This window comes from Crinia signifera, chromosome 1 (genome assembly GCF_055691185.1).
Source record: "Crinia signifera chromosome 1, ASM5569118v1, whole genome shotgun sequence".
NCBI classification, from domain to species: domain Eukaryota; kingdom Metazoa; phylum Chordata; class Amphibia; order Anura; family Myobatrachidae; genus Crinia; species Crinia signifera.
The window spans coordinates 99,511,995-99,537,558 of record NC_139217.1 but is presented as its reverse complement, the minus strand read 5'-3'; positions in this window follow the sequence as shown (position 1 = coordinate 99,537,558).

Sequence of the window (25,564 nt, the reverse complement as noted above, 5' to 3'; positions counted from 1 at the left end):
AACCCCACATTCCCACAAAACCCTTTAAACCCACAACACCCTTTAACCCCACATTCCCACAACACCCTTAAACACCACATCCCCACAACACCCATTAACCACACAACACCCTTTAACCCCACATCCCCACAACACCCTTTAACCCCACATCCCCACAACACCCTTTAACCCCACATCCCCACAACACCCTTTAACCCCACATTCCCACAATACCCTTTAACCCCACATCCCCACAACACCCTTTAACCACACTACACCCTTTAACCCCACATCCCCACAACACCCTTTAACCACTACATTCCCACAACACCCTTTAACCCCACATTCCCACTACATCTTTTAACCCCACATTATCACAACACCCTTCAATCCCACAACGTACTCCCAATAATGAATTATGTTTTGCAGGTATGTCTTCTTCCTTTTTTATGTCCTTTCTCTTCCAGCTCTTTTCTTCCTAGGACCAACGCCAAGTCACTCATTTCCATTTCATTTTTTTCTCCACATCTTTTCTATTCTAACTTAGGTCTCTTCTCTTTTATGTTTTTCTATTCCTACATTTCTTTTCTTCTCTGAATGACATATTCTCCCATAACATTTTTTTTGTTCTGCTATTCACCCCCAGAATTTATTTCAGCGCCTCCAGTTTTGCTCAAGAGCTTTTCTATTTTAAAATGGATCTCTTCTCTCTTGTATGTTTCTCTTTTCCCCATAAGTGTTTTCTCCCATAAATGAGTGCTATTCTTCCATAACATTTTCTCTCTTCTACTATTCACCCCTAAAACTTTTTTTTGCACTTTTTACATTTTCCTCCTGACATTTTCTATTCTATCTTAGGCCTCTTCTCTCCTTTATGTTTCTCTATTCCTTCAGTTGTTTTCCCCTCTGGATGACTTCTATTCTCCAATAATATTTTTTTCAATTTTCGAGTCTTCTCAAGAACTTAATTCTTCCAACCTCTGTTTGCTCCCTCTTTTCTTCTCATATCTCTTTCAGTTTAATTTTCAACTCCATCTTTATTTTCCTCTCTTGATCTCTTTATCCATTCAATGCCCTTTCTCAGCCCAAAGCTATTTATTTGCACAACACCCTTTAACCCCACATTCCCACAAAACCCACAACACCCTTTAACCCCACATCCCCACAACACCCTTTAACCCCACATTCCCACAATACCCTTTAACCCCACAACACCCTTTAACCCCACATTCCCACAACACCCTTAAACCCCACATCCCCACAACACCCTTTAACCACACTACACCCTTTAACCCCACATCCCCACAACACCCTTTAACCACTACATTCCCACAACACCCTTTAACCCCACATTCCCACTACATCTTTTAACCCCACATTATCACAACACCCTTCAATCCCACAACGTACTCCCAATAATGAATTATGTTTTGCAGGTATGTCTTCTTCCTTTTTTATGTCCTTTCTCTTCCAGCTCTTTTCTTCCTAGGATCACCGCCAAGTCACTCATTTCCATTTCATTTTTTTCTCCACATCTTTTCTATTCTAACTTAGGTCTCTTCTCTTTTATGTTTTTCTATTCCTACATTTCTTTTCTTCTCTGAATGACTTATATTCTCCCATAACATTTTTTTTATTCTGCTATTCACCCCCAGAATTTATTTCAGCGCCTCCAGTTTTGCTCAAGAGCTTTTCTATTTTAAAATGGATCTCTTCTCTCTTGTATGTTTCTCTTTTCCCCACAAGTGTTTTCTCCCATAAATGAGTGCTACTCTTCCATAACATTTTCTCTCTTCTACTATTCACCCCTAAAACTTTTTTCTGCACTTTTTACATTTTCCTCCTGACATTTTCTATTCTATCTTAGGCCTCTTCTCTCCTTTATGTTTCTCTATTCCTTCAGTTGTTTTCCCCTCTGGATGACTTCTATTCTCCCATAATATTTTCTTCAATTTTCGAGTCTTCTCAAGAACTTAATTCTTCCAACCTCTGTTTGCTCCCTCTTTTCTTCTCATATCTCTTTCAGTTTAATTTTCAACTCCATCTTTATTTTCCTCTCTTGATCTCTTTATCCATTCAATGCCCTTTCTCAGCCCAAAGCTATTTATTTGCACAACACCCTTTAATCCCACATTCCCACAAAACCCTTTAAACCCACAACACCCTTTAACCCCACATTCCCACAACACCCTTTAACACCACATCCCCACAACACCCATTAACCACACAACACCCTTTAACCCCACATCCCCACAACACCCTTTAACTCCACATCCCCACAACACCCTTTAACCCCACATCCCCACAACACCCTTTAACCCCACATTCCCACAATACCCTTTAACCCCACAACACCCTTTAACCCCACATTCCCACAACACCCTTAAACCCCACATCCCCACAACACCCTTTAACCACACTACACCCTTTAACCCCACATCCCCACAACACCCTTTAACCACTACATTCCCACAACACCCTTTAACCCCACATTCCCACTACATCTTTTAACCCCACATTATCACAACACCCTTCAATCCCACAACGTACTCCCAATAATGAATTATGTTTTGCAGGTATGTCTTCTTCCTTTTTTATGTCCTTTCTCTTCCAGCTCTTTTCTTCCTAGGATCACCGCCAAGTCACTCATTTCCATTTCATTTTTTTCTCCACATCTTTTCTATTCTAACTTAGGTCTCTTCTCTTTTATGTTTTTCTATTCCTACATTTCTTTTCTTCTCTGAATGACTTATATTCTCCCATAACATTTTTTTTGTTCTGCTATTCACCCCCAGAATTTATTTCAGCGCCTCCAGTTTTGCTCAAGAGCTTTTCTATTTTAAAATGGATCTCTTCTCTCTTGTATGTTTCTCTTTTCCCCACAAGTGTTTTCTCCCATAAATGAGTGCTACTCTTCCATAACATTTTCTCTCTTCTACTATTCACCCCTAAAACTTTTTTCTGCACTTTTTACATTTTCCTCCTGACATTTTCTATTCTATCTTAGGCCTCTTCTCTCCTTTATGTTTCTCTATTCCTTCAGTTGTTTTCCCCTCTGGATGACTTCTATTCTCCCATAATATTTTTTTCAATTTTCGAGTCTTCTCAAGAACTTAATTCTTCCAACCTCTGTTTGCTCCCTCTTTTCTTCTCATATCTCTTTCAGTTTAATTTTCAACTCCATCTTTATTTTCATCTCTTGATCTCTTTATCCATTTCAACGCCCTTTCTCAGCCCAAAGCTATTTATTTGCACAACACCCTTTAACCCCACATTCCCACAAAACCCTTTAAACCCACAACACCCTTTAACCCCACATTCCCACAACACCCTTTAACACCACATCCCCACAACACCCATTAACCACACAACACCCTTTAACCCCACATCCCCACAACACCCTTTAACCCCACATCCCCACAACACCCTTTAACCCCACATCCCCACAACACCCTTTAACCCCACATTCCCACAATACCCTTTAACCCCACAACACCCTTTAACCCCACATTCCCACAACACCCTTAAACCCCACATCCCCACAACACCCTTTAACCACACTACACCCTTTAACCCCACATCCCCACAACACCCTTTAACCACTACATTCCCACAACACCCTTTAACCCCACATTCCCACTACATCTTTTAACCCCACATTATCACAACACCCTTCAAACCCACAACGTACTCCCAATAATGAATTATGTTTTGCAGGTATGTCTTCTTCCTTTTTTATGTCCTTTCTCTTCCAGCTCTTTTCTTCCTAGGATCACCGCCAAGTCACTCATTTCCATTTCATTTTTTTCTCCACATCTTTTCTATTCTAACTTAGGTCTCTTCTCTTTTATGTTTTTCTATTCCTACATTTCTTTTCTTCTCTGAATGACTTATATTCTCCCATAACATTTTTTTTGTTCTGCTATTCACCCCCAGAATTTATTTCAGCGCCTCCAGTTTTGCTCAAGAGCTTTTCTATTTTAAAATGGATCTCTTCTCTCTTGTATGTTTCTCTTTTCCCCACAAGTGTTTTCTCCCATAAATGAGTGCTACTCTTCCATAACATTTTCTCTCTTCTACTATTCACCCCTAAAACTTTTTTCTGCACTTTTTACATTTTCCTCCTGACATTTTCTATTCTATCTTAGGCCTCTTCTCTCCTTTATGTTTCTCTATTCCTTCAGTTGTTTTCCCCTCTGGATGACTTCTATTCTCCCATAATATTTTTTTCAATTTTCGAGTCTTCTCAAGAACTTAATTCTTCCAACCTCTGTTTGCTCCCTCTTTTCTTCTCATATCTCTTTCAGTTTAATTTTCAACTCCATCTTTATTTTCATCTCTTGATCTCTTTATCCATTTCAACGCCCTTTCTCAGCCCAAAGCTATTTATTTGCACAACACCCTTTAACCCCACATTCCCACAAAACCCTTTAAACCCACAACACCCTTTAACCCCACATTCCCACAACACCCTTTAACACCACATCCCCACAACACCCATTAACCACACAACACCCTTTAACCCCACATCCCCACAACACCCTTTAACCCCACATCCCCACAACACCCTTTAACCCCACATCCCCACAACACCCTTTAACCCCACATTCCCACAATACCCTTTAACCCCACAACACCCTTTAACCCCACATTCCCACAACACCCTTAAACCCCACATCCCCACAACACCCTTTAACCACACTACACCCTTTAACCCCACATCCCCACAACACCCTTTAACCACTACATTCCCACAACACCCTTTAACCCCACATTCCCACTACATCTTTTAACCCCACATTATCACAACACCCTTCAATCCCACAACGTACTCCCAATAATGAATTATGTTTTGCAGGTATGTCTTCTTCCTTTTTTATGACCTTTCTCTTCCAGCTCTTTTCTTCCTAGGATCACCCCCAAGTCACTCATTTCCATTTCATTTTTTTCTCCACATCTTTTCTATTCTAACTTAGGTCTCTTCTCTTTTATGTTTTTCTATTCCTACATTTCTTTTCTTCTCTGAATGACTTATATTCTCCCATAACATTTTTTTTGTTCTGCTATTCACCCCCAGAATTTATTTCAGCGCCTCCAGTTTTGCTCAAGAGCTTTTCTATTTTAAAAAGGAACTCTTCTCTCTTGTATGTTTCTCTTTTCCCCACAAGTGTTTTCTCCCATAAATGAGTGCTATTCTTCCATAACATTTTCTCTCTTCTACTATTCACCCCTAAAACTTTTTTCTGCACTTTTTACATTTTCCTCCTGACATTTCCTATTCTATCTTAGGCCTCTTCTATCCTTTATGTTTCTCTATTCCTTCAGTTGTTTTCCCCTCTGGATGACTTCTATTCTCCCATAATATTTTCTTCAATTTTCGAGTCTTCTCAAGAACTTAATTCTTCCAACCTCTGTTTGCTCCCTCTTTTCTTCTCATATCTCTTTCAGTTTAATATTCAACTCCATCTTTATTTTCCTCTCTTGATCTCTTTATCCATTCAATGCCCTTTCTCAGCCCAAAGCTATTTATTTGCACAACACCCTTTAACCCCACATTCCCACAAAACCCTTTAAACCCACAACACCCTTTAACCCCACATTCCCACAACACCCTTTAACACCACATCCCCACAACACCCATTAACCACACAACACCCTTTAACCCCACATCCCCACAACACCCTTTAACCCCACATCCCCACAACACCCTTTAACCCCACATCCCCACAACACCCTTTAACCCCACATTCCCACAATACCCTTTAACCCCACAACACCCTTTAACCCCACATTCCCACAACACCCTTAAACCCCACATCCCCACAACACCCTTTAACCACACTACACCCTTTAACCCCACATCCCCACAACACCCTTTAACCACTACATTCCCACAACACCCTTTAACCCCACATTCCCACTACATCTTTTAACCCCACATTATCACAACACCCTTCAATCCCACAACGTACTCCCAATAATGAATTATGTTTTGCAGGTATGTCTTCTTCCTTTTTTATGTCCTTTCTCTTCCAGCTCTTTTCTTCCTAGGATCACCGCCAAGTCACTCATTTCCATTTCATTTTTTTCTCCACATCTTTTCTATTCTAACTTAGGTCTCTTCTCTTTTATGTTTTTCTATTCCTACATTTCTTTTCTTCTCTGAATGACTTATATTCTCCCATAACATTTTTTTTGTTCTGCTATTCACCCCCAGAATTTATTTCAGCGCCTCCAGTTTTGCTCAAGAGCTTTTCTATTTTAAAATGGATCTCTTCTCTCTTGTATGTTTCTCTTTTCCCCACAAGTGTTTTCTCCCATAAATGAGTGCTACTCTTCCATAACATTTTCTCTCTTCTACTATTCACCCTTAAAACTTTTTTCTGCACTTTTTACATTTTCCTCCTGACATTTTCTATTCTATCTTAGGCCTCTTCTCTCCTTTATGTTTCTCTATTCCTTCAGTTGTTTTCCCCTCTGGATGACTTCTATTCTCCCATAATATTTTTTTCAATTTTCGAGTCTTCTCAAGAACTTAATTCTTCCAACCTCTGTTTGCTCCCTCTTTTCTTCTCATATCTCTTTCAGTTTAATTTTCAACTCCATCTTTATTTTCATCTCTTGATCTCTTTATCCATTTCAACGCCCTTTCTCAGCCCAAAGCTATTTATTTGCACAACACCCTTTAACCCCACATTCCCACAAAACCCTTTAAACCCACAACACCCTTTAACCCCACATTCCCACAACACCCTTTAACACCACATCCCCACAACACCCATTAACCACACAACACCCTTTAACCCCACATCCCCACAACACCCTTTAACCCCACATCCCCACAACACCCTTTAACCCCACATCCCCACAACACCCTTTAACCCCACATTCCCACAATACCCTTTAACCCCACAACACCCTTTAACCCCACATTCCCACAACACCCTTAAACCCCACATCCCCACAACACCCTTTAACCACACTACACCCTTTAACCCCACATCCCCACAACACCCTTTAACCACTACATTCCCACAACACCCTTTAACCCCACATTCCCACTACATCTTTTAACCCCACATTATCACAACACCCTTCAATCCCACAACGTACTCCCAATAATGAATTATGTTTTGCAGGTATGTCTTCTTCCTTTTTTATGACCTTTCTCTTCCAGCTCTTTTCTTCCTAGGATCACCCCCAAGTCACTCATTTCCATTTCATTTTTTTCTCCACATCTTTTCTATTCTAACTTAGGTCTCTTCTCTTTTATGTTTTTCTATTCCTACATTTCTTTTCTTCTCTGAATGACTTATATTCTCCCATAACATTTTTTTTGTTCTGCTATTCACCCCCAGAATTTATTTCAGCGCCTCCAGTTTTGCTCAAGAGCTTTTCTATTTTAAAAAGGATCTCTTCTCTCTTGTATGTTTCTCTTTTCCCCACAAGTGTTTTCTCCCATAAATGAGTGCTATTCTTCCATAACATTTTCTCTCTTCTACTATTCACCCCTAAAACTTTTTTCTGCACTTTTTACATTTTCCTCCTGACATTTCCTATTCTATCTTAGGACTCTTCTATCCTTTATGTTTCTCTATTCCTTCAGTTGTTTTCCCCTCTGGATGACTTCTATTCTCCCATAATATTTTCTTCAATTTTCGAGTCTTCTCAAGAACTTAATTCTTCCAACCTCTGTTTGCTCCCTCTTTTCTTCTCATATCTCTTTCAGTTTAATATTCAACTCCATCTTTATTTTCCTCTCTTGATCTCTTTATCCATTCAATGCCCTTTCTCAGCCCAAAGCTATTTATTTGCACAACACCCTTTAACCCCACATTCCCACAAAACCCTTTAAACCCACAACACCCTTTAACCCCACATTCCCACAACACCCTTTAACACCACATCCCCACAACACCCATTAAGAACACAACACCCTTTAACCCCACATCCCCACAACACCCTTTAACCCCACATCCCCACAACACCCTTTAACCCCACATCCCCACAACACCCTTTAACCCCACATTCCCACAATACCCTTTAACCCCACAACACCCTTTAACCCCACATTCCCACAACACCCTTAAACCCCACATCCCCACAACACCCTTTAACCACACTACACCCTTTAATCCCACATCCCCACAACACCCTTTAATCACTACATTCCCACAACACCCTTTAACCCCACATTCCCACTACATCTTTTAACCCCACATTATCACAACACCCTTCAATCCCACAACGTACTCCCAATAATGAATTATGTTTTGCAGGTACTGTATGTCTTCTTCCTTTTTTATGTCCTTTCTCTTCCAGCTCTTTTCTTCCTAGGATCACTCCCAAGTCACTCATTTCCATTTAATTTTTTTCTCCACATCTTTTCTATTCTAACTTAGGTCTCTTCTCTTTTATGTTTTTCTATTCCTACATTTCTTTTCTTCTCTGAATGACATATTCTCCCATAACATTTTTTTTGTTCTGCTATTCACCCCCAGAATTTATTTCAGCGCCTCCAGTTTTGCTCAAGAGCTTTTCTATTTTAAAATGGATCTCTTCTCTCTTGTATGTTTCTCTTTTCCCCACAAGTGTTTTCTCCCATAAATGAGTGCTACTCTTCCATAACATTTTCTCTCTTCTACTATTCACCCCTAAAACTTTTTTCTGCACTTTTTACATTTTCCTCCTGACATTTTCTATTCTATCTTAGGCCTCTTCTCTCCTTTATGTTTCTCTATTCCTTCAGTTGTTTTCCCCTCTGGATGACTTCTATTCTCCCATAATATTTTTTTCAATTTTCGAGTCTTCTCAAGAACTTAATTCTTCCAACCTCTGTTTGCTCCCTCTTTTCTTCTCATATCTCTTTCAGTTTAATTTTCAACTCCATCTTTATTTTCATCTCTTGATCTCTTTATCCATTTCAACGCCCTTTCTCAGCCCAAAGCTATTTATTTGCACAACACCCTTTAACCCCACATTCCCACAAAACCCTTTAAACCCACAACACCCTTTAACCCCACATTCCCACAACACCCTTTAACACCACATCCCCACAACACCCATTAACCACACAACACCCTTTAACCCCACATCCCCACAACACCCTTTAACCCCACATCCCCACAACACCCTTTAACCCCACATCCCCACAACACCCTTTAACCCCACATTCCCACAATACCCTTTAACCCCACAACACCCTTTAACCCCACATTCCCACAACACCCTTAAACCCCACATCCCCACAACACCCTTTAACCACACTACACCCTTTAACCCCACATCCCCACAACACCCTTTAACCACTACATTCCCACAACACCCTTTAACCCCACATTCCCACTACATCTTTTAACCCCACATTATCACAACACCCTTCAATCCCACAACGTACTCCCAATAATGAATTATGTTTTGCAGGTATGTCTTCTTCCTTTTTTATGACCTTTCTCTTCCAGCTCTTTTCTTCCTAGGATCACCCCCAAGTCACTCATTTCCATTTCATTTTTTTCTCCACATCTTTTCTATTCTAACTTAGGTCTCTTCTCTTTTATGTTTTTCTATTCCTACATTTCTTTTCTTCTCTGAATGACTTATATTCTCCCATAACATTTTTTTTGTTCTGCTATTCACCCCCAGAATTTATTTCAGCGCCTCCAGTTTTGCTCAAGAGCTTTTCTATTTTAAAAAGGATCTCTTCTCTCTTGTATGTTTCTCTTTTCCCCACAAGTGTTTTCTCCCATAAATGAGTGCTATTCTTCCATAACATTTTCTCTCTTCTACTATTCACCCCTAAAACTTTTTTTCTGCACTTTTTACATTTTCCTCCTGACATTTCCTATTCTATCTTAGGCCTCTTCTATCCTTTATGTTTCTCTATTCCTTCAGTTGTTTTCCCCTCTGGATGACTTCTATTCTCCCATAATATTTTCTTCAATTTTCGAGTCTTCTCAAGAACTTAATTCTTCCAACCTCTGTTTGCTCCCTCTTTTCTTCTCATATCTCTTTCAGTTTAATATTCAACTCCATCTTTATTTTCCTCTCTTGATCTCTTTATCCATTCAATGCCCTTTCTCAGCCCAAAGCTATTTATTTGCACAACACCCTTTAACCCCACATTCCCACAAAACCCTTTAAACCCACAACACCCTTTAACCCCACATTCCCACAACACCCTTTAACACCACATCCCCACAACACCCATTAACCACACAACACCCTTTAACCCCACATCCCCACAACACCCTTTAACCCCACATCCCCACAACACCCTTTAACCCCACATCCCCACAACACCCTTTAACCCCACATTCCCACAATACCCTTTAACCCCACAACACCCTTTAACCCCACATTCCCACAACACCCTTAAACCCCACATCCCCACAACACCCTTTAACCACACTACACCCTTTAATCCCACATCCCCACAACACCCTTTAATCACAACATTCCCACAACACCCTTTAACCCCACATTCCCACTACATCTTTTAACCCCACATTATCACAACACCCTTCAATCCCACAACGTACTCCCAATAATGAATTATGTTTTGCAGGTACTGTATGTCTTCTTCCTTTTTTATGTCCTTTCTCTTCCAGCTCTTTTCTTCCTAGGATCACTCCCAAGTCACTCATTTCCATTTAATTTTTTTCTCCACATCTTTTCTATTCTAACTTAGGTCTCTTCTCTTTTATGTTTTTCTATTCCTACATTTCTTTTCTTCTCTGAATGACATATTCTCCCATAACATTTTTTTTGTTCTGCTATTCACCCCCAGAATTTATTTCAGCGCCTCCAGTTTTGCTCAAGAGCTTTTCTATTTTAAAATGGATCTCTTCTCTCTTGTATGTTTCTCTTTTCCCCACAAGTGTTTTCTCCCATAAATGAGTGCTATTCTTCCATAACATTTTCTCTCTTCTACTATTCACCCCTAAAACTTTTTTCTGCACTTTTTACATTTTCCTCCTGACATTTTCTATTCTATCTTAGGCCTCTTCTCTCCTTTATGTTTCTCTATTCCTTCAGTTGTTTTCCCCTCTGGATGACTTCTATTCTCCCATAATATTTTCTTCAATTTTCGAGTCTTCTCAAGAACTTAATTCTTCCAACCTCTGTTTGCTCCCTCTTTTCTTCTCATATCTCTTTCAGTTTAATTTTCAACTCCATCTTTATTTTCATCTCTTGATCTCTTTATCCATTCAACGCCCTTTCTCAGCCCAAAGCTATTTATTTGCACAACACCCTTTAACCCCACATTCCCACAAAACCCTTTAAACCCACAACACCCTTTAACCCCACATTCCCACAACACCCTTTAACACCACATCCCCACAACACCCATTAACCACACAACACCCTTTAACCCCACATCCCCACAACACCCTTTAACCCCACATCCCCACAACACCCTTTAACCCCACATCCCCACAACACCCTTTAACCCCACATTCCCAAAATACCCTTTAACCCCACAACACCCTTTAACCCCACATTCCCACAACACCCTTAAACCCCACATCCCCACAACACCCTTTAACCACACTACACCCTTTAACCCCACATCCCCACAACACCCTTTAACCACTACATTCCCACAACACCCTTTAACCCCACATTCCCACTACATCTTTTAACCCCACATTATCACAACACCCTTCAATCCCACAACGTACTCCCAATAATGAATTATGTTTTGCAGGTATGTCTTCTTCCTTTTTTATGTCCTTTCTCTTCCAGCTCTTTTCTTCCTAGGATCACTCCCAAGTCACTCATTTCCATTTAATTTTTTTCTCCACATCTTTTCTATTCTAACTTAGGTCTCTTCTCTTTTATGTTTTTCTATTCCTACATTTCTTTTCTTCTCTGAATGACTTATATTCTCCCATAACATTTTTTTTTGTTCTGCTATTCACCCCCAGAATTTATTTCAGCGCCTCCAGTTTTTCTCAAGAGCATTTCTATTTTAAAATGGATCTCTTCTCTCTTGTATGTTTCTCTTTTCCCCACAAGTGTTTTCTCCCATAAATGAGTGCTATTCTTCCATAACATTTTCTCTCTTCTACTATTCACCCCTAAAACTTTTCTTCTGCACTTTTTACATTTTCCTCCTGACATTTTCTATTCTATCTTAGGCCTCTTCTCTCCTTTATGTTTCTCTATTCCTTCAGTTGTTTTCCCCTCTGTATGACTTCTATTCTCCCATAATATTTTCTTCAATTTTCGAGTCTTCTCAAGAACTTAATTCTTCCAACCTCTGTTTGCTCCCTCTTTTCTTCTCATATCTCTTTCAGTTTAATTTTCAACTCCATCTTTATTTTCATCTCTTGATCTCTTTATCCATTCAACGCCCTTTCTCAGCCCAAAGCTATTTATTTGCACAACACCCTTTAACCCCACATTCCCACAAAACCCTTTAAACCCACAACACCCTTTAACCCCACATTCCCACAACACCCCCCACAACACCCATTAACCACACAACACCCTTTAACCCCACATCCCCACAACACCCTTTAACCCCACATCCCCACAACACCCTTTAACCCCACATCCCCACAACACCCTTTAACCCCACATTCCCAAAATACCCTTTAACCCCACAACACCCTTTAACCCCACATTCCCACAACACCCTTAAACCCCACATCCCCACAACACCCTTTAACCACACTACACCCTTTAACCCCACATCCCCACAACACCCTTTAACCACTACATTCCCACAACACCCTTTAACCCCACATTCCCACTACATCTTTTAACCCCACATTCCCACTACATCTTTTAACCCCACATTATCACAACACCCTTCAATCCCACAACGTACTCCCAATAATGAATTATGTTTTGCAGGTATGTCTTCTTCCTTTTTTATGTCCTTTCTCTTCCAGCTCTTTTCTTCCTAGGATCACTCCCAAGTCACTCATTTCCATTTCATTTTTTTCTCCACATCTTTTCTATTCTAACTTAGGTCTCTTCTCTTTTATGTTTTTCTATTCCTACATTTCTTTTCTTCTCTGAATGACATATTCTCCCATAACATTTTTTTTGTTCTGCTATTCACCCCCAGAATTTATTTCAGCGCCTCCAGTTTTGCTCAAGAGCTTTTCTATTTTAAAATGGATCTCTTCTCTCTTGTATGTTTCTCTTTTCCCCACAAGTGTTTTCTCCCATAAATGAGTGCTATTCTTCCATAACATTTTCTCTCTTCTACTATTCACCCCTAAAACTTTTTTCTGCACTTTTTACATTTTCCTCCTGACATTTCCTATTCTATCTTAGGCCTCTTCTCTCCTTTATGTTTCTCTATTCCTTCAGTTGTTTTCCCCTCTGGATGACTTCTATTCTCCCATAATATTTTCTTCAATTTTCGAGTCTTCTCAAGAACTTAATTCTTCCAACCTCTGTTTGCTCCCTCTTTTCTTCTCATATCTCTTTCAGTTTAATTTTCAACTCCATCTTTATTTTCCTCTCTTGATCTCTTTATCCATTCAATGCCCTTTCTCAGCCCAAAGCTATTTATTTGCACAACACCCTTTAACCACACATTCCCACAAAACCCTTTAAACCCACAACACCCTTTAACCCCACATTCCCACAACACCCTTTAACACCACATCCCCACAACACCCATTAACCACACAACACCCTTTAACCCCACATCCCCACAACACCCTTTAACCCCACATCCCCACAAAACCCTTTAACCCCACATCCCCACAACACCCTTTAACCCCACATTCCCACAATACCCTTTAACCCCACAACACCCTTTAACTCCACATTCCCACAACACCCTTAAACCCCACATCCCCACAACACCCTTTAACCACACTACACCCTTTAACCCCACATCCCCACAACACCCTTTAACCACTACATTCCCACAACACCCTTTAACCCCACATTCCCACTACATCTTTTAACCCCACATTATCACAACACCCTTCAATCCCACAACGTACTCCCAATACTGAATTATGTTTTGCAGGTATGTCTTCTTCCTTTTTTATGTCCTTTCTCTTTCAGCTCTTTTCTTCCTAGGATCACCCCCAAGTCACTCATTTCCATTTCATTTTTTTCTCCACATCTTTTCTATTCTAACTTAGGTCTCTTCTCTTTTATGTTTTTCTATTCCTACATTTTTTTTCTTCTCTGAATGACTTATATTCTCCCATAACATTTTTTTTGTTCTGCTATTCACCCCCAGAATTTATTTCAGCGCCTCCAGTTTTGCTCAAGAACTTTTCTATTTGAAAATGGATCTCTTCTCTCTTGTATGTTTCTCTTTTCCCCACAAGTGTTTTCTCCCATAAATGAGTGCTATTCTTCCATAACATTTTCTCTCTTCTACTATTCACCCCTAAAACTTTTTTCTGCACTTTTTACATTTTCCTCCTGACATTTTCTATTCTATCTTAGGCCTCTTCTCTCCTTTATGTTTCTCTATTCCTTCAGTTGTTTTCCCCTCTGGATGACTTCTATTCTCCCATAATATTTTCTTCAATTTTCGAGTCTTCTCAAGAACTTAATTCTTCCAACCTCTGTTTGCTCCCTCTTTTCTTCTCATATCTCTTTCAGTTTAATTTTCAACTACATCTTTATTTTCCTCTCTTGATCTCTTTATCCATTCAACGCCCTTTCTCAGCCCAAAGCTATTTATTTGCACAACACCCTTTAACCCCACATTCCCACAAAACCCTTTAAACCCACAACACCCTTTAACCCCACATTCCCACAACACCCTTTAACACCACATCCCCACAACACCCATTAACCACACAACACCCTTTAACCCCACATCCCCATAACACCCTTTAACCCCACATCCCCACAACACCCTTTAACCCCACATCCCCACAACACCCTTTAACCCCACATTCCCACAATACCCTTTAACCCCACAACACCCTTTAACCCCACATTCCCACAACACCCTTAAACTCCACATCCCCACAACACCCTTAAACCACACTACACCCTTTAACCCCACATCCCCACAACACCCTTTAACCACTACATTCCCACAACACCCTTTAACCCCATATTCCCACTACATCTTTTAACCCCACATTATCACAACACCCTTTAATCCCACAACGTACTCCCAATAATGAATTATGTTTTGCAGGTATGTCTTCCTCCTTTTTTATGTCCTTTCTCTTCCAGCTCTTTTCTTCCTAGGATCACCCCCAAGTCACTCATTTCCATTTAAATTTTTTCTCCACATCTTTTCTATTCTAACTTAGATCTCTTCTCTTTTATGTTTTTCTATTCCTACATTTCTTTTCTTCTCTGAATGACATATACTCCCATAACATTTTTTTTGTTCTGCTATTCACCCCCAGAATTTATTTCAGCGCCTCCAGTTTTTCTCAAGAGCATTTCTATTTTAAAATGGATCTCTTCTCTCTTGTATGTTTCTCTTTTCCCCACAAGTGTTTTCTCCCATAAATGAGTGCTATTCTTCCATAACATTTTCTCTCTTCTACTATTCACCCCTAAAACTTTTTTTCTGCACTTTTTACATTTTCCTCCTGACATTTTCTATTCTATCTTAGGCCTCTTCTCTCCTTTATGTTTCTCTATTCCTTCAGTTGTTTTCCCCTCTAGATGACTTCTATTCTCCCATAATATTTTCTTCAATTTTCGAGTCTGCTCAAGAACTTAATTCTTCCAACCTCTGTTTGCTCCCTCTTTTCTTCTCATATCTCTTTCAGTTTAATTTTCAACTCCATCTTTATTTTCATCTCTTGATCTCTTTATCCATTCAACGCCCTTTCTCAGCCCAAAGCTATTTATTTGCACAACACCCTTTAACCCCACATTCCCACAAAACCCTTTAAACCCACAACACCCTTTAACCCCACATTCCCACAACACCCTTTAACACCACATCCCCACAACACCCATTAACCACACAACACCCTTTAACCCCACATCCCCACAACACCCTTTAACCCCACATCCCCACAACACCCTTTAACCCCACATCCCCACAACACCCTTTAACCCCACATTCCCAAAATACCCTTTAACCCCACAACACCCTTTAACCCCACATTCCCACAACACCCTTAAACCCCACATCCCCACAACACCCTTTAACCACACTACACCCTTTAACCCCACATCCCCACAACACCCTTTAACCACTACATTCCCACAACACCCTTTAACCCCACATTTCCACTACATCTTTTAACCCCACATTATCACAACACCCTTCAATCCCACAACGTACTCCCAATAATGAATTATGTTTTGCAGGTATGTCTTCTTCCTTTTTTATGTCCTTTCTCTTCCAGCTCTTTTCTTCCTAGGATCACTCCCAAGTCACTCATTTCCATTTAATTTTTTTCTCCACATCTTTTCTATTCTAACTTAGGTCTCTTCTCTTTTATGTTTTTCTATTCCTACATTTCTTTTCTTCTCTGAATGACTTATATACTCCCATAACATTTTTTTTGTTCTGCTATTCACCCCCAGAATTTATTTCAGCGCCTCCAGTTTTTCTCAAGAGCATTTCTATTTTAAAATGGATCTCTTCTCTCTTGTATGTTTCTCTTTTCCCCACAAGTGTTTTCTCCCATAAATGAGTGCTATTCTTCCATAACATTTTCTCTCTTCTACTATTCACCCCTAAAACTTTTTTCTGCACTTTTTACATTTTCCTCCTGACATTTTCTATTCTATCTTAGGCCTCTTCTCTCCTTTATGTTTCTCTATTCCTTCAGTTGTTTTCCCCTCTGGATGACTTCTATTCTCCCATAATATTTTCTTCAATTTTCGAGTCTTCTCAAGAACTTAATTCTTCCAACCTCTGTGTGCTCCCTCTTTTCTTCTCATATCTCTTTCAGTTTAATTTTCAACTCCATCCTTATTTTCCTCTCTTGATCTCTTTATCAATTCAACGCCCTTTCTCAGCCCAAAGCTATTTATCTGCACAACACCCTTTAACCCCACATTCCCACAAAACCCTTTAACCCCACAACACCCTTTAACCCCACATTCCCACAACACCCTTTAACACCACATCCCCACAACACGCTTTAACCACACAACACCCTTTAACCCCACATCCCCACAACACCCTTTAACCCCACATCCCCACAACACCCTTTAACCCCACATTCCCACAATACCCTTAAACCCCACAACACCCTTTAACCCCACATTCCCACAACACCATTAAACCCCACATCCCCACAACACCCTTTAACCACACTACACCCTTTAACCCCTCATCCCCACAACACCCTTTAACCACTACATTCCCACAACACCCTTTAACCCCACATTCCCACTACATCTTTTAACCCCACATTATCACAACATCCTTCCATCCCACAAGGTACTCCCAATAATGAATTATGTTTTGCAGGTATGTCTTCTTCCTTTTTTATGTCTTTTCTCTTCCAGCTCTTTTCTTCCTAGGATCACCCCCAAGTCACTCATTTCCATCTCATTTTTTTCTCCACATCTTTTCTATTCTAACTTAGGTCTCTTCTCTTTTATGTTTTTCTATTCCTACATTTCTTTTCTTCTCTGAATGACTTATATTCTCCCATAACATTTTTTTTGTTCTGCTATTCACCCCCAGAATTTATTTCAGCGCCTCCAGTTTTGCTCAAGAGCTTTTCTATTTTAAAATGGATCTCTTCTCTCTTGTATAATTCTCTTTTCCCCACAAGTGTTTTCTCCCATAAATGAGTGCTATTCTTCCATAACATTTTCTCTCTTCTACTATTCACCCCTAAAACTTTTTTCTGCACTTTTTACATTTTCCTCCTGACATTTTCTATTCTATCTTAGGCCTCTTCTCTCCTTTATGTTTCTCTATTCCTTCAGTTGTTTTCCCCTCTGGATGACTTCTATTCTCCCATAATATTTTCTTCAATTTTCGAGTCTTCTCAAGAACTTAATTCTTCCAACCTCTGTTTGCTCCCTCTTTTCTTCTCATATCTCTTTCAGTTTAATTTTCAACTCCATCTTTATTTTCATCTCTTGATCTCTTTATCCATTCAACGCCCTTTCTCAGCCCAAAGCTATTTATTTGCACAACACCCTTTAACCCCACATTCCCACAAAACCCTTTAAACCCACAACACCCTTTAACCCCACATTCCCACAACACCCTTTAACACCACATCCCCACAACACCCATTAACCACACAACACCCTTTAACCCCACATCCCCACAACACCCTTTAACCCCACATCCCCACAACACCCTTTAACCCCACATCCCCACAACACCCTTTAACCCCACATTCCCAAAATACCCTTTAACCCCACAACACCCTTTAACCCCACATTCCCACAACACCCTTAAACCCCACATCCCCACAACACCCTTTAACCACACTACACCCTTTAACCCCACATCCCCACAACACCCTTTAACCACTACATTCCCACAACACCCTTTAACCCCACATTCCCACTACATCTTTTAACCCCACATTATCACAACACCCTTCAATCCCACAACGTACTCCCAATAATGAATTATGTTTTGCAGGTATGTCTTCTTCCTTTTTTATGTCCTTTCTCTTCCAGCTCTTTTCTTCCTAGGATCACCCCCAAGTCACTCATTTCCATTTCATTTTTTTCTCCACATCTTTTCTATTCTAACTTAGGTCTCTTCTCTTTTATGTTTTTCTATTCCTACATTTCTTTTCTTCTCTGAATGACTTATATTCTCCCATAACATTTTTTTTGTTCTGGTATTCACCCCCAGAATTTATTTCAGCGCCTCCAGTTTTGCTCAAGAGCTTTTCTATTTTAAAATGGATCTCTTCTCTCTTGTATGTTTCTCTTTTCCCCACAAGTGTTTTCTCCCATAAATGAGTGCTATTCTTCCATAACATTTTCTCTCTTCTACTATTCACCCCTAAAACTTTTTTTTGCACTTTTTACATTTTCCTCCTGACATTTTCTACTCTATCTTAGGCCTCTTCTCTCCTTTATGTTTCTCTATTCCTTCAGTTGTTTTCCCCTCTGGATGACTTCTATTCTCCCATAATATTTTCTTCAATTTTCGAGTCTTCTCAAGAACTTAATTCTTCCAACCTCTGTTTGCTCCCTCTTTTTCTTCTCATATCTCTTTCAGTTTAATTTTCAACTCCATCTTTATTTTCATCTCTTGATCTCTTTATCCATTCAACGCCCTTTCTCAGCCCAAAGCTATTTATTTGCACAACACCCTTTAACCCCACATTCCCACAAAACCCTTTAAACCCACAACACCCTTTAACCCCACATTCCCACAACACCCTTTAACACCACATCCCCACAACACCCATTAACCACACAACACCCTTTAACCCCACATCCCCACAACACCCTTTAACCCCACATCCCCACAACATCCTTTAACCCCACATCCCCACAACACCCTTTAACCCCACATTCCCAAAATACCCTTTAACCCCACAACACCCTTTAACCCCACATTCCCACAACACCCTTAAACCCCACATCCCCACAACACCCTTTAACCACACTACACCCTTTAACCCCACATCCCCACAACACCCTTTAACCACTACATTCCCACAACACCCTTTAACCCCACATTCCCACTACATCTTTTAACCCCACATTATCACAACACCCTTCAATCCCACAACGTACTCCCAATAATGAATTATGTTTTGCAGGTATGTCTTCTTCCTTTTTTATGTCCTTTCTCTTCCAGCTCTTTTCTTCCTAGGATCACCCCCAAGTCACTCATTTCCATTTCATTTTATTCTCCACATCTTTTCTATTGTAACTTAGGTCTCTTCTCTTTTATGTTTTTCTATTCCTACATTTCTTTTCTTCTCTGAATGACATATTCTCCCATAACATTTTTTTTGTTCTGCTATTCACCCCCAGAATTTATTTCAGCGCCTCCAGTTTTGCTCAAGAGCTTTTCTATTTTAAAATGGATCTCTTCTTTCTTGTATGTTTCTCTTTTCCCCACAAGTGTTTTCTCCCATAAATGAGTGCTATTCTTCCATAACATTTTCTCTCTTCTACTATTCACCCCTAAAACTTTTTTCTGCACTTTTTACATTTTCCTCTTGACATTTTCTATTCTATCTTAGGCCTCTTCTCTCCTTTATGTTTCTCTATTCCTTCAGTTGTTTTCCCCTCTGGATGACTTCTATTCTCCCATAATATTTTCTTCAATTTTCGAGTCTTCTCAAGAACTTAATTCTTCCAACCTCTGTTTGCTCCCTCTTTTCTTCTCATATCTCTTTCAGTTTAATTTTCAACTCCATCTTTATTTTCCTCTCTTGATCTCTTTATCCATTCAATGCCCTTTCTCAGCCCAAAGCTATTTATTTGCACAACACCCTTTAACCCCACATTCCCACAAAACCCTTTAAACCCACAACACCCTTTAACCCCACATTCCCACAACACCCTTTAACACCACATCCCCACAACACCCATTAACCACACAACACCCTTTAACCCCACATCCCCACAACACCCTTTAACCCCACATCCCTACAACACCCTTTAACCCCACATCCCCACAACACCCTTTAACCCCACATTCCCACAATACCCTTTAACCCCACAACACCCTTTAACCCCACATTCCCACAACACCCTTAAACCCCACATCCCCACAACACCCTTTAACCACACTACACCCTTTAACCCCACATCCCCACAACACCCTTTAACCACTACATTCCGACAACACCCTTTAACCCCACATTCCCACTACATCTTTTAACCCCACATTATCACAACACCCTTCAATCCCACAACGTACTCCCAATAATGAATTATGTTTTGCAGGTATGTCTTCTTCCTTTTTTATGTCCTTTCTCTTCCAGCTCTTTTCTTCCTAGGATCACCCCCAAGTCACTCATTTCCATTTCATTTTTTTCTCCACATCTTTTCTATTCTAACTTAGGTCTCTTCTCTTTTATGTTTTTCTATTCCTACATTTCTTTTCTTCTCTGAATGACTTATATTCTCCCATAACATTTTTTTTGTTCTGGTATTCACCCCCAGAATTTATTTCAGCGCCTCCAGTTTTGCTCAAGAGCTTTTCTATTTTAAAATGGATCTCTTCTCTCTTGTATGTTTCTCTTTTCCCCACAAGTGTTTTCTCCCATAAATGAGTGCTATTCTTCCATAACATTTTCTCTCTTCTACTATTCACCCCTAAAACTTTTTTTTGCACTTTTTACATTTTCCTCCTGACATTTTCTACTCTATCTTAGGCCTCTTCTCTCCTTTATGTTTCTCTATTCCTTCAGTTGTTTTCCCCTCTGGATGACTTCTATTCTCCCATAATATTTTCTTCAATTTTCGAGTCTTCTCAAGAACTTAATTCTTCCAACCTCTGTTTGCTCCCTCTTTTCTTCTCATATCTCTTTCAGTTTAATTTTCAACTCCATCTTTATTTTCATCTCTTGATCTCTTTATCCATTCAACGCCCTTTCTCAGCCCAAAGCTATTTATTTGCACAACACCCTTTAACCCCACATTCCCACAAAACCCTTTAAACCCACAACACCCTTTAACCCCACATTCCCACAACACCCTTTAACACCACATCCCCACAACACCCATTAACCACACAACACCCTTTAACCCCACATCCCCACAACACCCTTTAACCCCACATCCCCACAACATCCTTTAACCCCACATCCCCACAACACCCTTTAACCCCACATTCCCAAAATACCCTTTAACCCCACAACACCCTTTAACCCCACATTCCCACAACACCCTTAAACCCCACATCCCCACAACACCCTTTAACCACACTACACCCTTTAACCCCACATCCCCACAACACCCTTTAACCACTACATTCCCACAACACCCTTTAACCCCACATTCCCACTACATCTTTTAACCCCACATTATCACAACACCCTTCAATCCCACAACGTACTCCCAATAATGAATTATGTTTTGCAGGTATGTCTTCTTCCTTTTTTATGTCCTTTCTCTTCCAGCTCTTTTCTTCCTAGGATCACCCCCAAGTCACTCATTTCCATTTCATTTTATTCTCCACATCTTTTCTATTGTAACTTAGGTCTCTTCTCTTTTATGTTTTTCTATTCCTACATTTCTTTTCTTCTCTGAATGACATATTCTCCCATAACATTTTTTTTGTTCTGCTATTCACCCCCAGAATTTATTTCAGCGCCTCCAGTTTTGCTCAAGAGCTTTTCTATTTTAAAATGGATCTCTTCTTTCTTGTATGTTTCTCTTTTCCCCACAAGTGTTTTCTCCCATAAATGAGTGCTATTCTTCCATAACATTTTCTCTCTTCTACTATTCACCCCTAAAACTTTTTTCTGCACTTTTTACATTTTCCTCTTGACATTTTCTATTCTATCTTAGGCCTCTTCTCTCCTTTATGTTTCTCTATTCCTTCAGTTGTTTTCCCCTCTGGATGACTTCTATTCTCCCATAATATTTTCTTCAATTTTCGAGTCTTCTCAAGAACTTAATTCTTCCAACCTCTGTTTGCTCCCTCTTTTCTTCTCATATCTCTTTCAGTTTAATTTTCAACTCCATCTTTATTTTCCTCTCTTGATCTCTTTATCCATTCAATGCCCTTTCTCAGCCCAAAGCTATTTATTTGCACAACACCCTTTAACCCCACATTCCCACAAAACCCTTTAAACCCACAACACCCTTTAACCCCACATTCCCACAACACCCTTTAACACCACATCCCCACAACACCCATTAACCACACAACACCCTTTAACCCCACATCCCCACAACACCCTTTAACCCCACATCCCCACAACACCCTTTAACCCCACATCCCCACAACACCCTTTAACCCCACATTCCCACAATACCCTTTAACCCCACAACACCCTTTAACCCCACATTCCCACAACACCCTTAAACCCCACATCCCCACAACACCCTTTAACCACACTACACCCTTTAACCCCTCATCCCCACAACACCCTTTAACCACTACATTCCCACAACACCCTTTAACCCCACATTCCCACTACATCTTTTAACCCCACATTATCACAACATCCTTCCATCCCACAAGGTACTCCCAATAATGAATTATGTTTTGCAGGTATGTCTTCTTCCTTTTTTATGTCTTTTCTCTTCCAGCTCTTTTCTTCCTAGGATCACCCCCAAGTCACTCATTTCCATCTCATTTTTTTCTCCACATCTTTTCTATTCTAACTTAGGTCTCTTCTCTTTTATGTTTTTCTATTCCTACATTTCTTTTCTTCTCTGAATGACTTATATTCTCCCATAACATTTTTTTTGTTCTGCTATTCACCCCCAGAATTTATTTCAGCGCCTCCAGTTTTGCTCAAGAGCTTTTCTATTTTAAAATGGATCTCTTCTCTCTTGTATAATTCTCTTTTCCCCACAAGTGTTTTCTCCCATAAATGAGTGCTATTCTTCCATAACATTTTCTCTCTTCTACTATTCACCCCTAAAACTTTTTTCTGCACTTTTTACATTTTCCTCCTGACATTTTCTATTCTATCTTAGGCCTCTTCTCTCCTTTATGTTTCTCTATTCCTTCAGTTGTTTTCCCCTCTGGATGACTTCTATTCTCCCATAATATTTTCTTCAATTTTCGAGTCTTCTCAAGAACTTAATTCTTCCAACCTCTGTTTGCTCCCTCTTTTCTTCTCATATCTCTTTCAGTTTAATTTTCAACTCCATCTTTATTTTCATCTCTTGATCTCTTTATCCATTCAACGCCCTTTCTCAGCCCAAAGCTATTTATTTGCACAACACCCTTTAACCCCACATTCCCACAAAACCCTTTAAACCCACAACACCCTTTAACCCCACATTCCCACAACACCCTTTAACACCACATCCCCACAACACCCATTAACCACACAACACCCTTTAACCCCACATCCCCACAACACCCTTTAACCCCACATCCCCACAACACCCTTTAACCCCACATCCCCACAACACCCTTTAACCCCACATTCCCAAAATACCCTTTAACCCCACAACACCCTTTAACCCCACATTCCCACAACACCCTTAAACCCCACATCCCCACAACACCCTTTAACCACACTACACCCTTTAACCCCACATCCCCACAACACCCTTTAACCACTACATTCCCACAACACCCTTTAACCCCACATTCCCACTACATCTTTTAACCCCACATTATCACAACACCCTTCAATCCCACAACGTACTCCCAATAATGAATTATGTTTTGCAGGTATGTCTTCTTCCTTTTTTATGTCCTTTCTCTTCCAGCTCTTTTCTTCCTAGGATCACCCCCAAGTCACTCATTTCCATTTCATTTTTTTCTCCACATCTTTTCTATTCTAACTTAGGTCTCTTCTCTTTTATGTTTTTCTATTCCTACATTTCTTTTCTTCTCTGAATGACTTATATTCTCCCATAACATTTTTTTTGTTCTGGTATTCACCCCCAGAATTTATTTCAGCGCCTCCAGTTTTGCTCAAGAGCTTTTCTATTTTAAAATGGATCTCTTCTCTCTTGTATGTTTCTCTTTTCCCCACAAGTGTTTTCTCCCATAAATGAGTGCTATTCTTCCATAACATTTTCTCTCTTCTACTATTCACCCCTAAAACTTTTTTTTGCACTTTTTACATTTTCCTCCTGACATTTTCTACTCTATCTTAGGCCTCTTCTCTCCTTTATGTTTCTCTATTCCTTCAGTTGTTTTCCCCTCTGGATGACTTCTATTCTCCCATAATATTTTCTTCAATTTTCGAGTCTTCTCAAGAACTTAATTCTTCCAACCTCTGTTTGCTCCCTCTTTTTCTTCTCATATCTCTTTCAGTTTAATTTTCAACTCCATCTTTATTTTCATCTCTTGATCTCTTTATCCATTCAACGCCCTTTCTCAGCCCAAAGCTATTTATTTGCACAACACCCTTTAACCCCACATTCCCACAAAACCCTTTAAACCCACAACACCCTTTAACCCCACATTCCCACAACACCCTTTAACACCACATCCCCACAACACCCATTAACCACACAACACCCTTTAACCCCACATCCCCACAACACCCTTTAACCCCACATCCCCACAACATCCTTTAACCCCACATCCCCACAACACCCTTTAACCCCACATTCCCAAAATACCCTTTAACCCCACAACACCCTTTAACCCCACATTCCCACAACACCCTTAAACCCCACATCCCCACAACACCCTTTAACCACACTACACCCTTTAACCCCACATCCCCACAACACCCTTTAACCACTACATTCCCACAACACCCTTTAACCCCACATTCCCACTACATCTTTTAACCCCACATTATCACAACACCCTTCAATCCCACAACGTACTCCCAATAATGAATTATGTTTTGCAGGTATGTCTTCTTCCTTTTTTATGTCCTTTCTCTTCCAGCTCTTTTCTTCCTAGGATCACCCCCAAGTCACTCATTTCCATTTCATTTTATTCTCCACATCTTTTCTATTGTAACTTAGGTCTCTTCTCTTTTATGTTTTTCTATTCCTACATTTCTTTTCTTCTCTGAATGACATATTCTCCCATAACATTTTTTTTGTTCTGCTATTCACCCCC